Below are 12,298 nucleotides of genomic sequence, written 5' to 3' on the forward strand. Positions count from 1 at the left end.
TTTGTTCATTAAATTGGCTTAATTGAAAAATATTTAATTCATTTAGATACTGGCAAAGATCCATTTTTTTTAATTTACAAAATCCCCTTAAAATATAGTCTCAGTCTGTTTTGTGCCTACAGGTTTACCTTAACAGCTAAAATATCTTTTGTCATTTCCCCTGGTTTTCAGATATCTCTTTCCCATAACCAGGGTGTCAACACCCAGAACAAGCAGGTCAATGGTTTTCAAAATGACTTCTAGCTGCACATTTTTTGTTGTTGTTGAGGCGGAGTTTTGCTCTTGTCGCCCAGGCTGGAGTGCAAGTGTGATCTCGGCTCACTGCAACCTCTGCCTCCCGGGTTCAAGCGATTCTCCTGCTTCAGACTCTCAAGTAGCTGGGATTACAGGCACCCGCCACCACACCCAGTTAATTTTTTTTTATATTTATAGTAGAGACAGAGTTTCACCATGTTGGTCAGCCTGGTTTTGAACTCCTGAATTCAAGTGATCTGCCCGCCTCAGCCTCCCAAAGTGATAGGAATACAGGCGTGAGCCACCAGGCCCAACCTAGCTGCACTTTTATAGCAAATAGGATGCTTGGATGATAATTCCAATTGCACAGGAATGTTACTTTGCAAAATGTGTGCAGGTTGAAAAACTAAAAGGGAAAAAAATGCTTGCCAAACGGTCATTGAAAATTGCAGAAATTAAATGCACAAGACAAAATTCCAAGCATTTAATATAGTCAAGTGGCAGTGGGGTTTGTCTACCGCACTGCCACAGACTAATGGCTCAAGTTCCTGCTTTGCAAATCTGATTTCTTGCTCAGAATGTTGCTCATAATTGGCTTCTGGGCCAGGATGCCCATTGAGATGTAGGAAATAGCTGTTGTTGATATTTTGATGCGGAAAAGGGTCTGTCAGATTTTTCTTTCCTGTAACCACTCACTTTCTCTTTGCCTGTTGTCACATTTCCCCCCGTCTCCTGCTCATTTTACCCACATTAAAGCTGTAAGTAAATAAATGACAGGCTGTGGCCTATCATCAGGTGACAGATCATCCTGCCTGGGCTCTGAAGAACGGAGACGTTGTCATCTGTCTGGTCCCCCTCACATTCCCTGTCAGCCTCACCGCATCCGGGTGGCATGTCACAGTCATCGGAGCAAGATGAATACAGCCGTGTAAACATCAGCTTGGGAGCCGAGTCAATCAAACATGGGACTCTAACTGCACAGAAGCCCTTCGCTGCCAGAAAAGAAAAGCACTCAGAGAGAAAGAAACGCCTTTCAGTGGCCTGTTTCTGCTTCCACTGCTGCTACTTATTTCTTAATTGAATTTAACAGGTTGTGGGTTTTGTTGTTTGTTCTTTTCCAACTTGAAAGGGAAAAGTCATAGTTTTTCCCCATCAAGAGTAGGAGACTTAATACAAATCTCGCTGTTTTAGAGCTGATCAATAGTTATTAGATTTGCCTAATCAGCCACAGCAGAGGCAAATCAAAGCCATAGCCCACCAGGACTCTTACAGAGCTTTATAGTCTCCACCAAGATGAAAGTTAGGCAAGTTGCAAGAAATGACAACAAAAGAGATGATGAAACATCTCCTCGGCTAAGCTCAAGTGGCATTTGGAAGAATAATTTAGAGGGTTGTTCCAAAACAAATAACGAACCATGTATTAAAATAAACAAAGTCATAAAAATGTCAGGAGGAATGCCAGCATAATAATGACTTCCCAGTGCGAGAGAAAAGTCAAAGGAGGATAATGCAACTTCTTCCTGAATGAAAACAGCCAGTGCTCTCTGTCCCCATGGACTTTCCATCTCCTTCTGGATACAGCTTAAGAAGCTTTTGGAGCTGCCATTTTAGAAACTGTCTTTCATGGTACTTAAGGAGAAAAACTGAATGGATCCTTCCTTTGTTCTGTTAAAAAAGTAACTGTCAACCACCACATAGCCTTCTCATGTATTTGCAGTGCATGTGGAAAGACTCCCATGAGGAGGGTACCTTCTGCTGAGATTTCCTGAACACCCTGATGCTCACGTTGGGAGCAGCCATTGACAAAACTTGTACCACAGGAGGCCCTTTGGCTAAGCATTGATCATTTCTGAAAACGGGGTAGTTTTGTTGTTTCTCTGTCAAAAAAGAACTTATGTAACTATCCAGCAGTATAAAGCACCAGAGTAACAGTGCTGATGACTCCAGAATTATCCCAAACCGTAGGGATTCTGAGGCAACGACACTTGCAGAGTCTGTACGTAGCATCAAACTAAAAGCCATTGAACACTGCGTTGATATCCTGTTCCTATATTCCTTGATCTACCACTGAAGACCCTGAAAGTCCTGGTCCCAGCCTAAATTTTCAGCCATATTTCTTTTTCTTTTATTACTTCCCTTTTGCCCTATTCTTTTTCTTTTCTTTTTTTTTTTTTTTTTTTTAGATGAAGTTTCACTCTTGTTGCCCAGGCTGGAGTACAGTGGTGCAATCTGATCTCACTGCAACCTCCACCTCCCAGGTTCAAATGATTCTTCTGTCTCAGCCTCTCAAGTAGCTGGGATTATAGGCACCCACCACCATGCCTAGCTAATTTTTGTATTTTTAGTAGAGACAGGGTTTCACCATGTTGGACAGGCTGGTCTTGAACCCCTGGCCTCAGGTGATCCGCCCATCTCGGCCTCCCAAAGTACTGGGATTACAGGCCTGAGCCACCACAGCCAGCCTACACTATTTTTAGGAAACTATATTACTTTCCTACATTGGGGGTATTGCTTTTATTACCCCCACCCCTGGAATATGTCTCATCCTTTCATGTATCCAACAAACATACACACTGGCCTAGAAATTCCATTTGTAGACATTCATCTACAAGAAAACAAATTTCCTTCAAGATTCTCTTTTCAGTATGCTTACAATAAAAAACAAATAGCAACCCCAAATTCCCACCATTATATAATACTTAAATAAGTTATAATATATCCATAGGTAATAATGTAGTATTCAGGCAATAAAAAATGATACCACAGATTAATACTGATTCTCATGGAATAATATTCATGATATATATTTTTGATGGAGAAAAATAAGCTACAAAACCAACCTGTACAAATAGTTCTGCTTTTATAAAAAGCAACATATTTAAATATGTATATATTCATTTATATCCATATTCATAATTTTATTAAGCGTGTAGAAATACACACCAATGTATGCATATGTTATTTATGGATCAAGAAATTGTTTTGTATGTATGCATGTCATTTATCTGTATTCTACAACCTTTCAGAAGTAAAAATGAATTGCCTCGATATAGAAAATAATTGTAATGTAAACTATACTTCAAACGCTAGCTCAAATGGCTTTCTTCCCACACAAAGCTTTTCCTAAAACTTCATCAGTAAGCTCTTCTTTTCCTGAACTCTATCTGTATCTATTTTATGTCGTTTAAATTTCAACTTGGGTTAAATACATTTGTGTATTATTAAAATATAAACTGCATGAGAGTAGGAGTCCTTTCTAATTTATTCTTGCATGTAAACTTGTAGCAGATGTTTACAAATATCCATTGTGTGAATAAATATTGTGTACCTAATCAGTAATTCTGAAATGTAGCTGCATATCAGAATTACTTTGAAAGTGTTTTAAAAGCACAGAGTCCTGGGCCTATCAATGCTTTTAGGTCTTATGTGGACCTAAAGGGGTGGAGAATTATGGTCCTACTGTTCCTCCTAGACAATTCCAGTTTAATCTAGGAAATTATCCTTCCCCCTGGCATGCTCATACTACCTGTCCACATACTTGGCCTTTGGGTCGTTAATGCCGTGAATTAATTCCTGCCCTTGCAAAAAGTGTATAAGCAATTATTAACTGATCAGACTTAATAATCAAAGTGCCTGGAATATTACAAATGTTTTAACAAATGTTTGTTAAATGAATGGTTATATTCTCCTGTCATGTTCCTAAGAGCTTGTACTTGTGACTTCCACTGGAGTTCTCTCTCTAATTCCCTTGATTTGCCCCTTTTCTGTCTCCACGATATTCACCTAATTGTCTTCTTGAGAGCTGATTCACCTCTTAGCCTGATCATAATATTTTTGTAAGTACAGATTTTTCAGCCAGGTTGGCACAGGAAAATTAGCTGTGCACAAGAAGGAAGCTTCAAGATCAACATCAAAAGTTCTTGGGTGGGTAACGGGATCTGGGGTTGAGTATTTAGTAGTGGGATTAATCCATGATCTGAGAGGTGAGCCGGAGCAGTTAGGAGCAGTGAAAATCATTGTCTGGTGGTAGAGAGATGGGAAAAGAAGGGAATCTAAACAAGGATATTCCAACAGCATTAACTCAGGGAGAGAGCTGCACATTGGGTACACAGCAATTCCATCCAGAAAATTTAAGTAGGGAGATGGTTCAAAGAATTCATCCACATACTTTCTCTGCCCGTTTGTCACTGTCACTTATTGTCACTGTTGCTTATAAGCTTTGTTCTTCACTCATCATTTCTCCTAACCTCTCACTTGCCTGGTCCTAAGTCCCAGGCTCCCTTCAATCTTCTGGCATTTCTTAGTCAGTCCAGTCCTAGGAGTCATTGTATGTATCTGACCATAGAAAATATTGAGGTAGAAGGTGCTGATGGGAAGAGAAACAAAACATGAAATTGAAGGTGAGTAGGCCCTTTAGACCATTGCATTGCTATAAACCACTCTTCACCTGTGCAATCATTATACTGAAACAATATAGCACATACAGTGTCATGTATCGCAATGTTATCAAACTGGAAATCCTCCGTAGAGGTCAAATTTACCCTTTCTGGGTACTCATGAATTGTAGGTTTTTAAAAACCCATTAGCAAGCACTAAGATCTGTTGTCTCAAGTTTTCTATTTCAAACCAATATACGTGGCAAACATACGTTCCAATTTTTATTTTTAGTAAGAATGAATAAGATAATTTGGTAGTTAGAATGTGTGTGGATGTGCGTTAATATCATTACCGCACTTTTGGCTTTCCAAATGTGCCCTGTTTTTAATAGAAATAAAACCACTACGAGACACTTCAGAAATCACTTTCGCATAATTTTGAAGACATTTGTTCATAGAAAAAAAAAATGAGTCTCATTATCACATGATTTAAGTATTTAAAAACAAAGTCTAGTAACTTTTAGGGAAATTAAGTAATTTTAGCTTCGAGAGCCTCTTTCTCCATAAGCTAGTTATCTGGGAAATAAAATTGCATAAACCACCATTCTGTATACTTTTTCTTTTGCATGCTTAATTGACTGAAGGATGTAAGTTTTTCCCTAAAAAATCTGTATATTTACCTTGAATTATCATTTGATGCCTCTTACTCCAGACCTCTGTCTTTTTGAGCATCTGGTCTGTGGTCTTCGGTCTCAGTTTTGTTTCTGGATTCTCTGTGGAGATCTGTCTGTCATTCAGATTTTCACAGTAAACATACTAATACCTTTTCTTTCTCTTTATGAATTGTATTTTATAAAAATCTTGAGTTTTCTCAAATTTGTCTACCACCCTTCCCTTTCCCTTACCGAGATACAAAATATGATGAATCCATGGAAACAACATCCACATTAATTATAAATTTGTAATTTTCCTGCTTCTCAGGTGAAAAGACAGGCACATAGAAAAGCATCCGTTTTAACCTTTACTGCATGCATGGAGAGGGTCAAGTGCAGAGGTACTGTGTACACACAACCAAGGCAATGAGGGGGAGTGTGAGAGGGATATGGAGACAGAGAGGGGAGAGAGAGAGAGACGGAAGAGAGAAAGAGAATGAGAACAACGAAGAAAAACAATGTAGCATACATATGAACTCTAAAACAGGAGTGAACAAATATGCCATTTAAGAGTGTACACTCTGAGGTCTGAAGTTCAAAAGAAGGAAGTCCAAGGGACTTTGATGGTCAGTGAGATCATATCTGTGCTATTACAGAGGGTCCACCTCTAATCTTTTTACAAATGTTTTTATTTCTCCTGCCTACTCCTGCCCATTCTCACACACACACACACTCCCACAGACACACACAGACTCACACATACACACAAACACACACTCATACACACAGAGGTGCATACAGTCACACACACGCACACATTCACACACACAATCACACACATACACACATTCACACACTCACACATACACACCCTCACACACACATTGGCACACTCACACATGCACATTCACACACTAACACATACACATACACACACGTTCACACACATACACACATATGCATTCACACAGTCACACGTATGTACACACACATAGACACACACACGTTCACACACATTCACACATACGGGCACACACACAGACTCACACATACACATTCACATTCTCACACATATATACACATTCACACACACATTCACACACACACAGACTCACACAGCCACACATTCCCACACACATACATGCATACACACATTCACACATATGCACACATTTACACACACACACACGCACACTCACACATTCAGTTCACTCACACACATATATGCATACACACACTCATACACACACACTCACAAACAGAGGTGACCATTTCAGAAGAACAGAGTGCACCCCTGCGCCTGGCCCACTTCTCCCAAGATGGAGAACAATTTGGCATGAGGAAACGTTTAGGTCTAAGAGTCCCCTGCTTTGAGAAAATCTATTATACAAAAATACAACCACACAGCACATATACATGGGAGTATCTGATGACTTAACCCAAGAATTCTTCATATTTTAGAAGGATCTGTTGCAAGATTTTTTTAAGTAGCAAATGCCATTAAATCATTTACTTAAAAATAACATGTAATCTATAAATAAACGTTACAAAAGCAATTCCAACATCATAAATTCAGGCATGGCTCTCCAGATTTTGGGGGCACCTTCACTTTCAAACCATATTTCTTTGTAATTTTATACAAAACTATGAAAAAAAAACTCCCATGGGAGTCCCACATAGCCTTCTAAAGATTCTCAAATGTTGGTTCTGAATAAGTACTTTGGCTCTAATCTGTTATATTTCTCTTCCACTTTCAGCTAATGTAAAGTTATAAAGGTTTACTCTAAAAATTAAAATAGTTAATAGAGAAAATTTCAAGGAACTTTGCTAAGGAACAGCATATGTATCTCTACAATAAAGCCCTTAATGAATAACGTTATCAGAGTTATTTGGTCTAAAATTAATTAACCCAAATTTTCAAATTGAATCCCAAAAACTGTGGATGCTGCCTTTTGTGTTGGCGTGCAAAATTGAGCCTGCATCTGTTTCCATTCAAAAGTTCCATCAATGGGCACTTTCCGTTGGCTTGCTCCGTAAGTAATTCAGAAGGTGGAACAGCAAAAAGATAAGAGGGTTCATTAAGTGATTAAAGTCACTGGAATTGATAAATTTTTATATCAAAAGATTTCACACAGAAAATGCAACTGTAGGAAAGTTTGAATTAATTTTTTTTATTATTTTTTTTTTACTTTGGGGGAAAGGGAGATAGTAAAATTAAATTAAGGGAGGTTCACAAATAGTGTGGGAAGTCAAGATTCTAATTTATATGAAGCTCTTCAAGTCCTCTTAGGGGTCATAATAACTATGATTTGGTGGATAATCATTTGATTTGAGTTGCCCAGAATTAACTTGCTAGAATAAAGGGAGACTGAGGCTTTCTCAGCTTCCGCTTGGGTGGGGAGCTTGTACCATGATTTGAATGAGTTATGCATAGCCTGAGAGTGCTTTTTGAATTTGACAAAAGGCGTCTTCACAAAAGTGCCCACCCAGTCAACGTATCCATGCTTCCAAAGTCTTATCATCTCTGGTGAAAGAGAACCCTTCTGCACCAGCACTGCAAGGGATGAGGACAGCATGTGTTCAGGGGAGAGAAGCAGTCGGTGGCTCCTGCAACAGGAGGCAAAGGACAAACACTCACCTCAGCATCTCAATCTTCACCAAACCATGAGAAAATTCTCAGCGCCTCAGAGCTTCCACTTTCTTTTCTTAAAGAAGCCTATCGCTTTACAGATATTTCCTAATGTATTTCTAGGAACCCTTCGTGGGTTGGGAGGGGGGGTCTATGAGTCATGCATCAGGTCTATCTTTTACACAAATCTCTGGTTGGCCAAGTCAGGGCTCTGCTGCGGTAGAATGCTAGAGTTTCCCAAGGAAGCTGGGCTGCACTGGAATTCTTCCCTCACTGCCTGAGGCATTGTCATCACCTTTGAGTAAGTAAAGAGAGACTAGAACATTATTATCTCTGTATGCAATGAACCTCACCTCCTAATACACTCCATGGCCATGGTGAGTCAGAACGCCATTGCAGCTTGGCACTAGTGAGTTTAATGATGCAGATCCATATCACTACTTTTGTAAAATAAGAAATGCATTTCCTCCATTGCAATTAGGAATTAGGATAAGGGAACCAGAAAACACTGGTTTGGGGACTCAAGCTCCCAAACTTTATCGAAAACTTACTAATAAAATAATTTTGTCCCTAGGGTATAAAATGCTGTTAGAATGACTGATCCAGAAAAATTTTATTTTTCAGTCACCACACTGTACCTAGTACTATCACATTCCTCCAATTGGTGGGGTGGTGAGATATATATATATATATATATATTTTTTCCATATTTCCATCCCTGGGGATAAACTCAGTAGGCTAGAGTATAGAAATAATATTCAATATTTACATTGATACACATTTTTTAAAAATAATATCAACCACACTGAAAAATTATCCAAAAAGAGTTTGGGCAGAGAAGTGACACAACAGACATGGTTTGACTCAGGCTTTGTTTTTAATCCAGCCCTACAGTTCCCAAACTGTGTGCTGAGGGCACCCTGGTGCTGTGGTAATTCATATGGGCACTGCAGCATGGACATGACATTTGTCAAATGCCACATGAGCTATTATTACCATGACTTTTCTTGGACCTAAATCAACTTAATAAGCAAGCTTGGACCTAAACTCAGTTAATAAATGGAACTATTATGTTTAGGGTGTTTTTGGTTTTGTTTTGTTTTACTTTAGCTAGAAGCACTTTGAAAAAGAGCTAAAGCACTAAAGATGCTGTGAATGGAGTAAGTTTGGGAATCCATGGTCTAGCCAAGTGATGATGGCTGGCATTCCTGTGCTCAATGTCTGGCAAGAAAGACAAATATGGCCAAGTCCTATTGTTTGGAATGGTTTGGAAATAAGGTAATACTTTTGCAAAAACGAATTTTCCTAAAATATGGGAAATTTTGACTTACTTGCATATTGATATGGTTAGGCTTTGTCTCCCCACCCAAATCTCATCTTGAACTATAATTCTCATGATCCCCGTAATCCCCATGAGTCAAGGGAGAGACCAGGTGGAGATAATTGAATCATGGGGGTGGTTTACCCCATGCTGTTCTCATCATAGTGAATTATCACGAGATCTGATGGTTTTATAAGGGGCTTTTCTCCATTTGCTGGGCACTTCTCCTTCCTGCCACCTTGTGAAGAAGGTACCTTGCTTCTCCTTCGCCTTCTGCCATGATTATAAGTTTCCTGAGGCCTCCCCAGCCATGCCGAACTGTGAGTCAATTAAACCTCCTTCCTTTATAAATTACCCAGTCTCAGGCAGTTCTTTATAGTGGTATGAAAACAGACTAATACACATACATACATTGTAAAGGTAGTTTAATATAGATGAAAAATATAGTCAGCCAGCACATCTTCCTTTTTTCTTATTCAATAAGTTAGAACTTAGAAAAAGTTTTGAGTTCACAGATTGCCTAAATATCTTCTTCACGCATCATTCAAAAACTGGTGGTTCGTGAAAATGGTAGTATGAACGAGACACATACATTCATGAGAAATCATGTTTCTTTGTATAATAGGTCATGATAGGAAACTAATCCTAAGTAGGAAGACATGTTCCTGGATATATAATACAGGCTTCTCAGAACCATTCACATGAAATTTGACCCTAAAGCAGCAGTCCTCAACCTTTTTGGCACAGAGCTTGGTTTTGTGAAAGACAATTCTTCTATGAACCAGGGTGGGTGGGGGTATTAGTCTATTTTCACGCTGCTGATAAAGACATACCCAAAACTGGGAAGAAAAAGAGGTTTAATTGGACGTACAGTTCCACATGCCTGAGGAGGCCTCAGAATCATGGCAGGAGGTGAAAGGCACTTCTTACACGACAAGAGAAAAAAATGAGGAAGATGCAAAAGCAGAAACCCCTGATAAACCCATCAGATCTCATGAGACTTGTTCACTATCACAAGAATAGCACAGGAAAAACAGACCCCTGACCCCCATGATTCGATTTACCTCCCCGTGGTTCCTCCCACAACACATGGGAATTCTGGGAGATATAATTCAAGTTGAGATTTTGGTGGGGACACAGCCAAATCATATCATTATGTCTCTGGCCCCTCCAAATCTCATGTCCTCACATTTCAAAACCAATCATGCCTTCCCAACAGTCCCCCAAACTCTGAACTCATTTCAGCATTAACCCAAAAGTCCACAGTCCAAAGTATCATCTGAGACAAGGCAAGTCCCTTGTGTCTACGAGCCTGTAAAATCAAAAGCAAGTTAGTTACTTCCTAAACACAGTGGGGGTCCAGGTGTTGGGTAAATACAGCCACTCCAAATGGGAGAAATTGGCCAAAACAAAGGGGTTAGAGGGCCCATGCAAGTCCCAAATCCAGCAGGGCAGTCAAATTTTAATACTCCAAAATGGTCTCCTTTGACTCCAGGTCTCACATCCAGGTCACACTGATGCAAGAGGGTGGATTCCCATGGTCTTGGACAGCTCCACCTCTGTGGCTTTGCAGGGTACAGCCTCCCTCTCAGTTTCTTTTGTGGGCTGGCACTGAGTGTCTGTGGCTTTTCCAGGTGCACTGTGCAAGCCGTAGGTGGATCTGCCATTCTAGGGTCTGGAGGACGGTGGCCCTCTTCTCATAGCTTCCATTAAGTGATGTCCCATTAGGGACTCTGTGTGGGGGCTCTGAATCCACATTTCCCTTCTGCACTGCCCTAGCAGAGATTCTCCATGAGGTCCCAGCACCTGCAGCAAACTTTTGCCCAGGTATCCGGTGTTTCCATACATCTTCCCAAATCTAGGTGGAAGTTCCCAAACCTCAATTCTTGACTTCTGCATACCTGCAGGCTCAATACCACGTGGAAGTTGCCAAGATTTGGGCCTTGCATCCTCTGAAACCATGGGCCAAGCTGTACCTTGGCCCCTTTTAGCAATGGCTAGAGCAGCTGGTATGCAGGGCACAAAGTCCCTAGACTGTGCACAGCATGAGGACCCTGGGCTCAGCCCATGAAACCATTTTTTCCTCCTAGACTTCCAGGTCTGTGATGGGATAGGCTGCCATGAGACCTATGACATGCCCTGGAGACATTTTCCCCATTGTCTTGAGGATTAACATTAGGCTTCTTGTTACTTACGCAAATTTCTGCAGCCAGCTTAAACTTCTCCTCCAAAAATGGGTTTTTCTTTTCTACTGTATTGTCAGGCTGCAAACTTTTCGAACTTTTATGTTCTGTTTCCCCTTTAAAATGGAATGCTTTTAACAGCACCCAAGTCACCTTTTGAATGCTTTGCTGCTTAAGAATTTCTTCCACCAGGTACCCTGAATCATCGCCCTCAAGTTCAAAGTTCCACAAATCTCTAGGGCAGGGGCAAAATGCAGCCAGTCTCTTTGCGAAAACATAACAAGAGTCACCTTTGTCCAGTTCCCAACAAATCCTCATCTCCATCTGGGACCACCTCAGCCTGGACCTTATTGTTAATATCACTATCAGCATTTTTGTCAAAGCCATTCAACAAGTCTCTAGGAGGTTTCAAACTATCCCACATTTTCCTGTCTTCTTCTGAGCTCTCCAAACTGTTCCAATCTCTGCTTGATACCCAGTTACAAAGCTGCTTCCACATTTTCAGGTATCTTTTCAGCAACACCCCACTGTAATGGTACCAATTTACTGCATTAATCCGTTTTCACACTACTGATAAAGATACACCCAAAACTGGGAAGAGAAAGAGGTTTAATTGGCTGGGTGCAGTAGCTCACACCTGTAATCCCAGAACTTTGAGAGGTCGAGGCAGGCGGATCACAAGATCAGGAGATCGAGACCATCCTGGCTAACACGGTGAAACCCCATCTCTACTAAAAAATACAAAAAATTAACCAGGCGTGGTGGTGGGTGCCTGTAGTCCCAGTTACTCAGGAGGCTGAGGCAGGAGAAAGGTGTGAATCTGGGAGGCAGAACTTGCAGTGAGCTGAGATCGTGCCACTGCACTCCAGCCTGAGCGACAGAGTGAGACCCCATCTCAAAAA

This window comes from Mandrillus leucophaeus, unplaced genomic scaffold (genome assembly GCF_000951045.1).
Source record: "Mandrillus leucophaeus isolate KB7577 unplaced genomic scaffold, Mleu.le_1.0 Scaffold56, whole genome shotgun sequence".
NCBI classification, from domain to species: Eukaryota; Metazoa; Chordata; class Mammalia; order Primates; family Cercopithecidae; genus Mandrillus; species Mandrillus leucophaeus.